This window comes from Geospiza fortis, unplaced genomic scaffold (genome assembly GCF_000277835.1).
Source record: "Geospiza fortis unplaced genomic scaffold, GeoFor_1.0 scaffold11, whole genome shotgun sequence".
In the NCBI taxonomy this organism is placed as follows: domain Eukaryota; kingdom Metazoa; phylum Chordata; class Aves; order Passeriformes; family Thraupidae; genus Geospiza; species Geospiza fortis.
Window position 1 is genome coordinate 5,552,785 of NW_005054304.1, and position 10,916 is coordinate 5,563,700.

Consider the following 10,916-nt stretch of genomic DNA (forward strand, 5'->3'; position numbering starts at 1 on the left):
ATGACTCTGCCGCATCCGAATCGCCTGGCCGGTGGCGCCGGCTCCGGAGACATCACCTTGCTCTGAAGTTGCCCACCTGGAGGAGGTAAATCGGAGTGGGGCTTTCGTCCAGAGGGGTCGGCGACGGCGGGGAAGAGGAGGGAGTGATCGCCTCCCCCATCCTCACACACTCGTCCTCCGGGAGGAAGCTTGTGTAGCAGAAGAACACGGCAAAAAAGGAAAGACTTTTACTTCTTCCTTTTTTTTTTTTTTTTTTTTTTTTTTTTGAGGGGGACGTCTGTTCTTCTCGTCCGGCCCCCTCTTCATCCTGGCTGGGGGCTTTGGTACTGTGGCCAGGTCTGCTTCCTACTCCCACCTCTGGTTTTAAGGGCTGGATTGTGGCAGCAGCTCCCTGCTGCAGGTTGTTGAGGATCTGATGGGGACTCGCATCTCAGGAGCCGGAGGTGACTAAAGGTAACTAAGGAGCGGATGGATGCTCAGCAGCCCTTGCCTGGCCCTCAGTTGCTCCCTTGCCCGCTTGCGCTGGGCTGAAGGGTGCCGGCCGCCCTGGGCGCACGCTTGGATTGAATTATGCTCTAATAAGGGTAGTTTGTCTTCAGGGGGGCTGGATCCTCCAGGTAACGGGGGAGCATCTCTCTGGGTGTGCATGCTGGGCGACAGTGGAGACTAGGGGTGTGCATCTTGTTTGGAAATGCCTTGTAGGCTCCTGGTTTGGCTGTGGGCAGCTAGGGTGGCAAAGACAGTGAGGAGATAGAGGGGACCCGGTAGGTTTTGTTCTTGCTCTCTCTTGGTCTTTTTCTATGAAAGGCACTACGTTGTACCGGGGGGTTTGCTGGTGTTACGCTGAGGAATTCGTGAGTTTCATTATGTTTCCTCAATCTCTCTCTCCCCTTCTCCCCCTCTTCCCCTGTATTCATGTCCACTCCTTCGTGGATCTGCGTTGCCGTTTAATCGCTGAAGGGTGCCTCGAGAAGCGGTTGCTTTCTTGGATATCAGGGGGCATGAGTAGGGGAGGATGTTGCCGAATTGGGGGTGTGTGTTGGGGGCTGCCTGTGGGTGGATGAGGGGCTGGGTAGAGGTGTGAATCCGGCAGCCCCGGGTTACAGGTAGACGCGGGGAGCTTCGCCTTGCCGTGCAGCCGGAGAGCGAAGCGTTCGGTGTAGGTAGGGATGTGCGGAGCTCCCACCTCCTCCTGCCCATGAGGCTGCCTTTGCTGCCTCTTATTAGTATAGGACTGGCGTTTGTTTTGAGCGAGGGCCGATATGTATAGCTGGAATTGAATTTTTAATGCCTCTTTCCTTTTAACCCTTTGTTTTATTTGCTCCCTTAATTATTTATTTGTGTTCCCCTTGCAATCATCTTTTTGACCGCGTAACTTGGAGGTAGCGGTTGTAAGGCTGATGGCCGGGAGGAACCATCAGCCGGAGAGCAGCCCTGTTTCCCAGTTTAAGGAGCCTGCCTCCAGCTGGTGCCCGTTAGTGCTAATGAAGATGTAGCTACACTACCCCAGAGATGTGCCCTGGGTATTTGGGGGATTGTCTTCAAGGACTGAGTTTGATCAGCAGACTTGCACCCGGAGTTGTCCAGGGAAGTAACGCTGACCTCCAATACATTTAGTTGGGCTTTTTTCCTTACCTTTTCCCCTATAGACAGGCAGATGTGTAGTTTTGCTTGAGGGGTGGCGAGGTAGGAAAGGAGCCTCTCTTTCTCTCCCTTTCCTGATAGGCATGAGATTCTTCTCTGCGGTAGTTAAAACAGCTCGTGTTTTGGCCAACAGCAATGTATTGTTTCTGCTTGTCAACTGTGGGGTTCATTATCGTTTTAACTAAAACAACCCATGTCTATTGTATTTACTTTCCTGTTTAGATCACTCCTTAGGAGTTATTGCCATTTCCACTCTCACAGTTCTGGTTCCAGGCAGCCAGCTGCTTAGAGGGAGTCTGAGATGCAAGGGAAAAGGCGAAAATGCCATCTGTTTCTTGATATAAGGCAGAGAGGTAGTCTGCCGGCTGCAGTTTCTCTCTGTATTACAGCACTCATTATTCCAGAGTGTAGGATCAAAATTTTCGAAGCTGACCGAAAGGAAATCTTCCCTGGAGTTGAAAAGAAATAAATTCCATTTTCATTGTGGAATGCTGCCTCTTAAGAGCGCAGCCAGTGCTGCCTGCTTGGTATTGAGTAGTAGCATGTGCTTTGTAGAGCTCATTTATCATCATTTCCAGGGGTTTGCAATACGAACAGGCTTCTACTGTGCATTCATTAGGAAGAATTCTTCCATGGAGCTTTTCATGGGAGTAAACCAGGTGTTACAGGTTAAAATGGGCTGCTGTCAAAAAGTCTGCAGTCGTCACTTTAGATCCATGCCAATGTTGGGTGACAAAGTTCAGGTTAGGGCTCCATGGTAAAGCTGTATTTGTTTCCTAAAGATTAAACTGCTCTGAGAGAACAGGAGTCAGACCCCCTTGTTGTGGTCGAGGCTGCTCTGGTTCCTGCTCTTTAAGAGTACTTTTTCCTTATTTAGGCTTTTTTTAGGCTATTTACTATAAAGTGATTGCTGTCTTGTTACCTGCTAGCAAAAAATAAAGTGGATAGAAATCTCTGGTGTATTTATTTCCAAAAGGATTGAAGTTTTTGTAAAGCTAGTAGTCTTCACCTGTGAGTTCCAAATAATTTCTATTATTGAAAAGTATGTATTTTGCCTTTTCTTCTTGGGGTGGTTAGGAGAAGGTATGTTTAGTTTTGCATTGAATTCCAGAACAAGATAAATGACAGTGCAGATTGATGATAGTGAAAACATTGAGTGCTGCTTTGCGGGCAGTGAGATTTTAGTGGTATTTATTAAGTTGAGGCTACCGAGTCCTCATGGAGATGTGTTTTTGTGACAAGAGTGGGAGCTGGTGTTTCAGACTCTTGGTGCCCTCCGGAGATGAAGTAGTTTATGTCTTAGCCTAGGATATTTGAATTTGTCCCTGTGCCATGCCGGATCCAGCCCTCCACCCCCCTCCTTTGTTTGCTTGGCTGTTCATCCCCCAGGTTGGGATGCCGTGGGGACCACGTCTGTCCTCCGAGTCGGGGGTGATGTGGCAGAGGTGCTCAGCTTGCCTGTCCAAGCACTGATTGCAGGAAAGGCTTTTTTCCTCCTGAAACAGAAAGCAAATTGCCCAGTGCCTGCTGGTGCAAACATGAAGCTGGTGCTCGTTGCTGGGTGGGAGGGAAGTGCAAGCAGGTTTGTAGGTGAAAATGCAGGCATGCACATCCAGCCAGCTGACTGATGAGCTGGGCATCTCAGCCCAGTGTTGCAGGGCTGTTAGAAAAATAAATAAATAGATATTTAGAGACAGGTAGAGCAAATGATCAGCCAGGACTGAACAGGAATGTGCATGACCTTTAGCTTTGGGCAGCACTCAGCTGGAGGGCCTGATGCTGCCGTCAGGGTTTTCACATTCAGAGCATGAGTGGATGCATCATCAACACATTTATGCATGCACACGGGGGATGGAAGTCTTTGTAAATGAAGAAGTCCTAGGAATGGGTGATTTATTAGTAATTTTACTACTAATAGTGTTGGGACTGGTGTAGATTGACTAGGAAGCAATTTAATGCATGACACGATATAAAGGATGGGTTAAAGATTGATGAAAGATGGAATTCAGGGAGCAAGAATGGATCAGGGAAAAGCTAAAGCATGGAGAATAGGCATAAGGATTTCTATGCTTTAAATAAGTTCCTTTTATTTTTTCCTTTTGTAATTATATTACTTGGTGATTGTGGAAACAGCTGAATGCTGCGATAGGAGTGATTTTGATAAAGATTTTCATTCCCTAGAGACTTCTCACATATCACAAGAGGTTTGTAAGAACAACTCAAAAATAATTTTTTTTGGAGTGCTGATCATCTGAGAGATAGACATCACAATATTGATGGGTTGATGAGGACAGTACTGAAACATCAAGACAGCCCTGCAAAATAAACAAGGTTTTGTCTGCCCCTTCTGATGGGCTGCTTATTGGGGTAGGATGTACTGGTGAGCATCAACATTCTGAAGAGATGTTTATGGACGCCCATTTCTTCCCTGCTGATCCTTTTCTCATTCAATAGATGCCCTCCTGCTGGGATGAGAATATGAAAAATGCACCATGATGCCAAATTCTGAGTGTACATCCACACTTCAGTCTCTGCTATGTCTTCAGGCAGCGCTTTTAGTTGCAGGATGGAGAGCTAGAAATTGTCATTTGCAGGAGTTCAGTATGCACTGGTGTGTTTGTAGGAATGTACCTGTCCCAGTAAGGGGGTGTGACATGCTAGCCTCTGACTGCCTCATCTCCTGGGGTCATGCCTGCCTTGCCAAATGTTTGTCACGATCCTCACCAGCACTTCATGTGAGGCTCCTTAAACCCTGCTTGGGATGCATGTGAGTATGTCCTGTTTCTGTAGGTGTTGAGATGCTCCAGCACTCCCTGATCTCATCCTCCTGCTTGGTGGCAGTGGGAGCTCCCAGAACAGTCTGATGAAGTAGAAGGAGAACTTTGCTTTTAAGCATCTACTTTTAATTCTTGCCTACTTTAATGGCAAGGAAACCACCTCCTACTCAAATCTGTGATGTGATTCTATCTAGGACGTTATCTCATTGCCTGGTTTTGGCCCCCAGGTTTGCAGTGTAATGCTTGCTTTACATTCCTCACTAGATGATCTCTGTAGTGCAGTCTGAAATTCCTGTCTGCAAGCTAAGTGTTCATTTTTAGGACAACTTCTCTAAAGACACCTTGGCACTACAGCTTTTACTTCAGCAGTCTTTTCAGAGAGCCTTCTGATTCTGCCTGTAAGGCAGATGCTTTTACCAGTCATTGCACCAAGCATCTGTAACTACAGCAAGGTAGCTAGTCTTTTCAGGCAGTGGAAATGTCATTTTAAACTGTTGTGGACCACAGTTTTACTTACTGAGTGGTGCTCAGGGTGGGATTTTTTTCAGCCTGCCTGAAACCTCTGTTTTCCTCTATCTGAGTCTTTTTTTCCCCCTCCCTTTTTGAGCTTTTAATCTCTATTTCTTCGGGCCCACTCCCATCCAAGGGAGGTACTGCTGCATCTGTGATGGGAGCTCCCACTGTAGTCAGTGGAACACTTCTGTTGGCTTCCCTATGAGGGGAAGATGCTCAAGAATCTCACATGTGGTATCTTCTGAAGAGAAGCTCCAGAATCTCAGATGAGGTATCTTTTCAAAACCATTCCCCTGCTTCAGCATCAAGTTTCTACTAATTGTTTTGTAATATCTTTGCCAGAGGTGGCATTTCAGGGCAAACAAAGCAGTGAACACAGAGGAAGAGTAGAAATCTGTGTACACTTCTAAAATGTATTTGTGAAAACAGTCCAAAATTAAAATCAAGACACTTTTGTTTGAGACTTGACAGCTTTCAGTTTCAAGGGTCATGAAATAGACACCATTCTGAGGAAAGCAAAGAGGAGTTTGGCAGCTGTCCCAGTTAGGCAATATGAAGTTGTAGATTTCATTTAAATGCCTAAGAGTAATAAACCTTTACAGAGCATCCATTGGTGCTCGCTCTGCCAGGATTTTTGAAAATTATTTTTTTAAAGCACGTTAATCAACATGTGACTAATTACACAGGAATTATTTCAGTGGCTACAAACCTAATGCTTCAGAGGCCTGTAGCACAACTCCGATTCATTACAGTGGGTACCTGTCAGGGAACAGCTTTGAAATATTATGCACAGTGTTTTGAGTAGTTTGGATTATAGCTTTGCTACTATTAATTGTGAGAGCTTTACTGATTTGATTGCAGTTTGCATTGATTTATATCAGGTAGAGTCATTGATTTTGAACTTTGGAACGGAGCTGTGCATTTCTAAAACTTAGAACAGGGTGTCATAAATACAAAGGACCAACATGAGTGTTTTCTTACAGCAATGCAAAGTTAAAATAAAATTAAATAGGACTCTCTGTGCTTTTGTAGAAGTGATGCTTAAAATTTAGCCGTGAATTGCCCTACTGCAAAATCCTGCTCAGAGGTGCCAGCATTGCGCAGCACTGTTCTGAAAGGAGGTCTAGTCTAAACCTGGCCCCTTTGGGTAAGACTCTTAGTGGTTTTATACCAAGGGCAAGTAATTCATTTGTGAGAGTCACTGCACACAAAATATATGAGTTTTTACAGTAAGTCCCTTTGCCAGTCCCTAGAAACCAAGAATCCACTTACAGAGGTGAGGCCAGTGCATCAATGAACACTGTTTAAAGTTTGGGGAATAGGAACGTTCTGACTAATGCAGTCTTAGAACATCTCTTTATCATGGGCAGGCACGTATGTTGACATAGAAATACCATGATTTGGGGAATAGACCCAGTTCTGTTTTTTTTTGTCAAAGTTGGGGAAATGAAACAGAATTTTGGCTTTAGGTGAAATCTGAGAATTGCACCTATACCCAAAACATAAATGTACCCGCATGTGTATGTCCATGTGTGTGCATACACAAGTTTTGTTTGTGAAATGATGGCGCTGATGCATAGAGTTGTGGGGTTTTTTTGTTTTGTTTTTTTTTTAATTGTCTTACTGGAAACTCTCCCTATTTATTTTCTGGTTGTTTTTTTAGTAGGTGCAGTAATGGACAATAACTTGTGCATGGGCCTGCAGTTGTAAAATTTTAACTGAGTTGCTTGGTTAATAGTCCAACACTAAAATAGAACAACCGCATTTTCAGATGTGTTGTGCAACCACATTTTATCAGAGTCAGTTCTGGTCCTTGCTTATTTGTTGTAGCAGGCTTTTTCCATTCTGAAGTTGCTGATCCCAAGCCTGCCTTAATGAGATTTTTTTTCATTGCCCTCAGAGTGAGGAAGAGAAGCTTCAGTGTGTTGCAGAAGTGCTGTTTGCAGCATACTTGGGAAAGTCAACATTTTCCTTTGAGCAAGGAGTAAGGGGCACGTTAGCTACAAGTATGGTGCCTAGTTTTGGGCAGGCCTAGGTTGGATGGGGAGTTTAGCTCAGAAGACCCCAGCACTGGGAGCTGCTGAGCTGTTTACTGTTTTTTTAGTGCTAATGCCAGTGTGTTGTGTTGGAGGACTCCAGGAGACAAGGGAGGCCCTAAGCAGAAGCAGTGCCCCTGTTCTGTTTGATCAGTGGGTCTCTGTTTAGGAGCCCTGCAGAGACACTGCCCTGCATTGCTCTTCAGTGTCACAAACCAAGCCTTGGCTCAAGCCCGTGAGAATAGGGGAGGGACCCAAGCCCAGTTTTTGATGTTCTGCATGGGTGGGTACCTTGAATACTCAAATACATTCCCGTGACAGCTGACCCTGTAAGGACATTTTCAGTAGCTGTCTGGATTTTTTCTCTTTTTTTACCCTTCCTTCTCCCCCACAATTTTATTTTATTTATTTATTTTTATTTTTTTCTGTTCCAAAGACTGCTGAAGGAAATAAAAAAGCACCCTTTGTAGCTGTCTTTTTGAATACATCTCACTGATGGAGACAGTTGAGAATTTCAGGGATCATGTTAACTCCTTTTCTTTTGCTCTGCCTTTGCATGTGTGTGTTACTGTCTGAAACACTGTGATTTCAAAATGGTGCAAATTCCCACCACTCGCTTCAAAGGGCACAGGTTTTTGTTGTTTGGGTGTTTTTGTTTCAGCAAGATGTATGTTGTGGTTTTTTTACCCATATGTGCTGTGTAATGTGAATCCTTACTTACCACTTCTGTTGCTGCGTTCTTTTGCATTTTTTGTTTGGGTTTGTTTGTTTGTTTGTTTTCTCTCCCTCTTTTCTTTCCCTGCATTTACAAAAGATTTTGGGATTCTATCCTGAATGTTTTTTTAATGTGAACTTTGTCTGGAGGTACACAGTGCTGGTCTGTAATCCTGTAGTAGATGGCTTATCTGGAGTATCCAGAGAACAGCCGTTCCTGTTTCCAGCAGACCACAGATTTCTATACTGGACATTGTTTATCAGCTAAAGCTTGTTGGAACTGTGTATGTAATCTAAAATGTCATTCGTTTGGATTTTGGATATTGCAATCACAAGCTGTAATAGTTGGAAAATTTGATGTATCTATCCCACTTCCTTCCGAGGGAAATTATGATGTGACTACTGCACTTGCAATTCCCACAGCACAGACTTCTTCAAGAAAATGTCATTTTGGATTATCTTTAATGGATGCAGGTGTGTGGAATGTCTGTGTGTCTTTTCTTTTTTTTTTTAGAAGAATGTAATGTTACAATTGCTGCTTTATTTGGTACAACTCCAAAATGACATATACTTCTTTGAGTAAAATTCTCCCTGATAGGTATTTGAAATATAGCAATTATGCTGCATAGAGGGATAACTTGTGACCTTCTGACAAGGGACCCACAATTACAATCATAATGCACTTTATAGATCTCCTTAAGTAGGTCACCAATTTGCAATGAGTCTTTCTAAAATCTGTGTGAGGTCTTTCAGTTGCAGGAGTGCGGAGCCTTGTTCTGTACAACATCACTGATATTCAAAAGGGAGGCTGAAATCACTGAATCACAGGACGGATGAGATTGGAAGTGACCACACTGGGCCATCTGATCCAACCTCCCTACTGATGCAGGATCATCCTAGAGCACGTTGCACAGGTTTGCATCCAGACTGTCCTTGAATATCCTCAGTCAGGGAGACTCAGAATCTTTTTTGGGCAATCTGTTCCAGTGCTCTGTCACCCACACAGTAAAAAAAGTTCTTCCTCATGTTCAGGTGGAACTTCCTGTGCCTCAGTTTCTGTCTGTTGCCTCTTGTCCTATTGCTTGGCACCACCAAGAAGAGCTTGGAAACATCCCCTTGACACCTCCCTTTGGATACTCACAGACATTGATGAGATCCCTTCTCAGTCATCTCTTTAAGACTGAACAGGCTCAGCTCTCTTAGCCTGTTACTTACATCTTGGTAAGAGAAGCAGGATCATGGAATCATAGAATGGTTTGAGTTGGAAGGGACCTTAAAGATCATCTCTTTCCAAACCACTTCCATGGGCAGGGAGACCTCCCAGCTGGACCAGGTAGGTCAATGCCTCATCCAACCTGGCCTTGAACACTCATTGCCTGGGCATCTACAGCCTCTCTGGGCAACCTGTGCCTGTGCCTCACCACCCTCACAGTGAAGAATTTCTTCCATAAATGCTCCAGTCCCTTAATGCTCTAGGCTCCTCTTCATCTTTCTTGGCCACCACTGGACTTGCTCCAAGAGTTCCATGCCTCTTGTCCTGAGGAGCCAGAACTGGACACAGAGTTCCAGGTGAGGCCTCTCAAAGGCTGAGTAGAGGGGCAGGATCACCTCCCTTGACCTGCTGGCAATGCTGTTCCTAATGAACCTCAGATACCATGGGCCTGCTTGGCCACAAGACATGGACACCTGGCTGGGTCGTGGACTTGTTGTCCACCAGGACCTCCAGGTCCTTCTCCATCGAGCTGCTTCCTGACAGGTCAGCCCCAGCCTGTGCTGGTGTGTGGGTTATTCCGCCTCAGGTGTGGGACCCTGCATTTGCCTTTGCTGATTTTCAGATGATTTCAGATGATTTCTCGTGAAGAGCTGCACATCTCTCTAGGGAATTGGTCACTCCTCCCTGGCTTGTGTCATCCCTGTGTTTGCTGAGGGGGCATCTGTCCCTTTGTCCAAGTCACTGATTAACCGGGCCCAGTATTGAACTGTGGGGACAGCGCCAGTGACAGGCCTCCAGATGAGCCCTGTGCAGTGACTGTGACCTTCTGGGACCTGCTGTTCAGCCAGTTCTCAGTCCACCTCACTGTACCCTCATCCTTTCCACACTTGCTGAGCTTGCCTGTGAGGATGTTGTGAGAGATAGTGTCTACAGCCTTGCTGAAGTCGAGGTAGACAATATCCACTGCAACAAGGGAATGATACCTATGTAAGTAACCTTGTTTTGGTGAGAAATACAGGCACACATCACTGAGCACATGAGGATATTCCCAACTGAGCAGCCCTGTGTTTGCAGTGGAGCTGAGACCCTGCGTGAAACTCAAGATGTTTGAAACATGTAGAAAGATGTTTGCCAATAGACTCAAGCAGTTGTTTATGCCAGCCTAAGCTAAGCTGCAATTTTCCTGTTCAGGGGGAGAATCTGGACCTCCGCAGTGTCTGCAGGGATGTTTTTGACAGAGAAAATGTGGTATGGTGTGGAATATACCTCAGAGCTGCCTCACTGTTTGTCTTAAGATTTGGCAGCAGCAGATGGGGGGTTGTCTTCTCCAATGCTTTTATGCTTGGCTGCTCCCTCATCCCGAGGAAGCAAAGGGCAGCCCAGCATAACCTATGAGCCAGGCTGTAAGGGTGAGGATGCCAGCTTTTGTTTGACCCTTTTCAAGCTGCAGCCTTGAGCACAGCAAGAGTCCACAGTTATCCCAAGTTCATGTAATTTGGGGGTGAAGCCTATTTCAGCAGTTGTCATTGTGGTAAAGCTGATTACTTAAATGCATAAATAAGTAATTAGTAATAGACAAGTTAGTGAAGAACACCATTTAAGTCTGGTCTGTAGTAATACAGATGTATTTTGCAGTAACAGTAACATAATGCTGGATTTTTGAGCTGGTTCCTATTATAACTACAATAAAATGAAGGGCAAAGTATATTTTGGCCTAGGGATGCCAAGTCCACTCCCAGTTTCTAACTCAAAATAGGTCTGTGCTGTAATGCAGTAGGAGCTATAGTTAAACATCAAGCAGATAATCACATTTTGGGGTTTTTTTCCCCTGTAAATCACTTTTACTTTTATACCATAGATATTTGTGTGGATGATTGCTTGTTGACCACAAAGTTGTGGTTTGTGTTTCTTTCATTTGTGTCCTCTATTGAATTAGCAGAGTTATGCAGTTTTGTCTTCTGTACTTCGGTGGGATGCTGCAGTGATTTAATTTAAAATGAAAGAGAGATTTCTTCATTG

At 44.8% G+C, this 10,916-nt stretch overlaps 1 protein-coding gene across 1 annotated transcript in view; it reads left to right on the forward strand.

The window, feature by feature from the left end:
• Positions 1-245: 245 nt before the first annotated feature.
• Positions 246-10,916, forward strand: part of ADGRL3 (adhesion G protein-coupled receptor L3) — a 482,184-nt gene continuing 471,513 nt past the window's right edge. Inside the window, exon 1 of the mRNA XM_031066355.1 lies at positions 246-453. The gene's annotated coding sequence lies outside the window, so the exon portion shown is untranslated. The remainder of the gene's footprint in view (positions 454-10,916) is intronic.